Below are 4,399 nucleotides of genomic sequence, written 5' to 3'. Positions count from 1 at the left end.
AAAATATTTATGGTTTTTTTTTTTTATTCTGCCTTCAAAGGAATGCATATTCATTATATATATTGGGAAAGCACAGGAAAAAAATATGAAGAAAATAAAAGCAGCTTTTAAATCAAATGTGCAGAGATAAGCTTTGTTAACTTGTGTATTAGCTTTATATATGAGCATTTACAGAATTGTAACAATGTGGTATATTCAGTTTGTATTTATTGTATTTTTTTTTCTTAACAGCTAGAGTATTTTCAGATTATTAATATGGCTTTAATGGCCGCTTTTGAAGAGAAATTGCCAGGATTTATTTAACCATTCTACAACTGGTAGATATTTATATTTTTCCAATTTTTGACATAATAAAAAGTACACAATGAAATACTTCTGTATAATTATTTATGCACATTTAGATTAATTCCTATGAATTAAATTTGTAAGAGTAGAATTAATGAGACAAGCACATAAACTAACTCTCTCTCCCTCTCTTTCTTTCTCTTCCTGGCAGCAAAGCTCAGAATCCAAAGTACATGTTCTTTCCACCACTGGACCTTTGTGTCTTCAATCAGAAGGCTTCAGGTTTTCCAAAGCACTGCTTAGCTCTTCACTTCAGCATTGGCCATTATAACTTTTCCTAAAAATCCAAATCCCTAGGGGTGCCTGGGGGGCTCAGTCAGTTAAGCGTCCGATTTCGGCTCAGGTCATGATCTTGCGGTCCGTGAGTTCCAGCCCCATGTCGGGTTCCATGCTGACAGCTCAGAGCCTGGAGCCTGCTTCGGATTCTGTGTCTCCCTCTCTCTCTGCTCCTCCCCCACTCTCTCTCTCTCTCTCTCTCTGTCTCTCTCTCAAAAATAAATAAACATTAAAAAAAAATCTAAATCCCTAAATTGTGAAAATGATTCATGCTGGCTGTTACCATCATATAAGACAGAGATGGGTGGAGAAGTCAACCTCTTCTGCTCCTCTGCTTCCTCTCCCGCCCCATGCTCCTTCTCTTCTGCCAAGCCCTTCCTCTTAAGGCAACCAGTGGTTCATGTCTACACATGTCTCACTATATAGGCTTTTATGTTTATAGGTTTTATTTTGTTTTGCTCTTGCAGAAAATTGAATCTTACCATAAGCAATATTTTTTAGCTTTGCTTCTCCAATAAATATATCATAAACATCCTTCAAGGCCAATGTATATGGTAATAATATATTCTTTCTGATGGCTACATAATAATCATGATATTCTAGATTAGTTGCTAGTTCTGGGGCAGCAATTTAAGTGAGACTCAACTGGGTATTTCTTCTAGTCTTAGTTAGACTCCCTCAGGATCTGAAGTCCACTGTGATCAGCTGCCGGTCAACTTTGCTGATCTTGGCTGGGCTCTCTCACCTGTCCAGGGCCTAAGCTAGGACTGGGCTGATGTGGCGATGGTCCACATGGTCTCTCATCCTCTAGGAGGTTAGCCTGGGCTTATTCACAGAGTAAAAGCAGAGGTCTCAAGAAAGCAGGCAGGAAAGTCTCACGCAGGCAAGGTCTCATGAGATGTAGGCTCAGAACTTGCCCACTGTCACTTCTGCCACACTCTGTTGGCCAAAGCAACTCATAAGTCCAGTCTAGATTCAAGGGGTGGGGAAAAGGAGTCAACCTCTTCATGGAGGAGCCACTAAGTTGCAAAGGGCATGGATTCAGGGAGGCACGTGCAACTGTGCTCATTTTTGCAAACTACCACACAGGCATATTCCATTATTTAGCAAGCCAGTCTACTACTGATGAGTATTCATGTTATTAATATGAATCTTCTTGAGGGTTTTAGTAAATACTAGCATCTAAGAAGTTTGCACTAGTTTTCATGTTAATCAGCAGTGTATGGCAGTGTGTTTCACCACAGCCTCAATATTCTAGAAAGGATCTGTACCCACAAACCTCCATCAACTTGTGGTAAAAATATGCCACACCTTGTTATTTGATTTTGTATTTTGTTAATTATTGGTGAGGTTGAGTTCATTTTCAAATGCTTATTAACCATTCTTCTTTTTTCTTTTATGAATTTCCTTTTCATGGCACTTGTCCACTTTTCCATTGAGGTATTAAATTTTCTTATTTGTTTATAAATACTTTTCCTTTTTAAGGACATAAACCAATCTGTTACAAAAGGACAGGAACTCAGATTATTCAAGAGGCCATCAGACCAATTTTGTTTGTTACCACTTTTAGGGTAACCAGAAGCTGAGTCCTTCTTAGACAGCACCCTGGCTTTTCAAGTAAATTTATGCTCAGTTTATGCTGAGAACAAACTCTGGCAGGGCACTGCCGTATCTTTTTTTCTCCAAGAAGATTTTCCTTTTGTTTTTATGAATAACATTAGGAGCTGTTTCCTCCTTCTTGGTCTTCTTCCTCCTCCTCTTCCTCTTCCTCCTCCCCTTCCACTTCCTCCTCCTCCTCCTTCTTTAGGAAGCAGAAACCTAGGAGAAGTTTAAAAATGCCAAAGAGAAAAGCCAAGATACTTCATGACATTTGAGGGAAGTAGATTAAGTTCAATTAATTTATCAAGAATTGTCTATAAGCAAGATACGGTGCTCAGTGCTGCTGGTGTTGAAATATGAATCAGACAGAGTTACTGCTCCGGAAAATTTGGAGACTAGTATATAACTCATATGTTACTGAGGAACTGTAAGGACTCTGAGATTCCACCTGTGCACCAGGCATTACCCATGGATTGAATAAACTTCGACAACAGCTGTCATTAGTAGTTACTCTTTATTGAGTGCTTTCACTGTGTCAGACCCTGTAATAAGTTTGTTTTATACATATTTGTCCTTTTGGGTTAAAAATACACATGGATGGGGCGCCTGGGTGGCTCAGTCAATGAAGTGTCAGACTCTTGATTTCGGCGCAGGTCATGATCCCAGAGTCATGGGAGTCAGCCCTCCGAGTTGGGCTGAGAGTGGAGCCTGCTTAAGATTTTCTCTCTCTCTCCCTCCCTTGGCCCCTCTCCCCTGCTTCTACTCTATGTCAAATAAAAAATTAAAAAAAAATTAAAAAGCAAAAAATTGGCATTAAAAAACACATGGATGTATTGTGATTAGTAAAAAACCCCCCATATTATTAAAAATATTACTATATTCATAATCCTATTTTTCAATCAGTGAATATTGAAAATCTATTACTATTTGCAAAATTTTTGGATTTAAAAAGGTCTCCGTGTTTAAAAAGGTGGAGATCTGCCCAGCAATGAATGGGACTTGGAACAGAACCTCTCTCAGTGAGGATTGACACCAGATTAAAAGTGTGATCGATGGCTGGGTAAGTTTCAGGAATTCAGATATTTAAACACCAAGTTTGATCTCTGTTTCTGGCCTGTAACCTGAACCTATCTCATAGTCCTCATTTTTGTGCCCATTTTTATTTTTATTTTATTTATTTTTTGAAGTTTATTCATTTTTGAGAGAGACAGAGACAGCATGAGTGGGGGAGGGGCAGAGAGAGTGGGAGAGAGAATCCCAAGCAAGCTCCAAGTTGTCAGCACAGAGCCCGATGCAGGGCTCTAACTCGAGAACCGTGAGATCATGACGTGAGCCGAAACCAAGAGTCGGAGGCTTAACCGACTGAGCCACCCAGATGCCCCTGTACCCATTTTTAGTTCCCAGGCCTGGTAGGAGAAGCAGGTTTCCTGTTGGGGGACGATGGGTCTTCTCTGGAGGCTGTTTTGTGGTATCTGGTGACTCACTCTGCCTGGGTGGCCTCTTCTGGACATTATTAGGGTTTCATGAGGGTTGGGTAGGAGTTAAGAGCCAAGCCAAAAGTGAGTGTGAGGAAGAAGGAGCACATCTGGATGTCTGCTAATCACCTATTCCCAGTGGGAAAAAGTCCTGGTAATCAACATTGGCGCTTCCTCTTTTTCCTCCTTCCTTTTTGCCCTTCCGACCTGGATTCCAGGCCACAGGAAACCAGCCAAACTGCCCCCAGGGCCGAGGAGCTCCTGATCCCTTAGTCCTCAGCCACATCCTCCACATCTCCTCGCCCTGGTGGAGTCAGAGAGTTTAGGGGAAGGACACATTGCATTGTTCCACACAGCGAAAGACAGGAAGGGAACAGCATTGATTTTTATGCCTCATCACTATCATACTCTTAGTACTTGTCAGAGTTCCCTGTTGAAGACACGATAAATCGGACTTTTGCAAAGTATCCTTAATGTAACTATTGAAAATGAAAAAAGATATTTTTTCTCTCCCTTATGGATTTTCAAGTACTTTCGAAGTTTAGAAAAACACTGAATAAATCTGAAAGCAAGTTGAATGCTGTCAGACAGAAGATATTGTTGTCATCTCAAACAGAGAAATTGCATTGTGATTTAAAGTAAATCTGTTAGAATCATTTTATTTTTTTTTTAAATTTGTTTTTACAAGGAGAAATGCCTTCAGC

Source organism: Lynx rufus, unplaced genomic scaffold, assembly GCF_022079265.1.
Source record: "Lynx rufus isolate CCGP_SWC_20201006 ecotype Redwood Valley unplaced genomic scaffold, mLynRuf1.p SCAF_13, whole genome shotgun sequence".
NCBI lineage: Eukaryota > Metazoa > Chordata > Mammalia > Carnivora > Felidae > Lynx > Lynx rufus.
The sequence above is the reverse complement of the archived record's forward strand: the minus strand, read 5'-3'. Positions refer to the sequence as shown.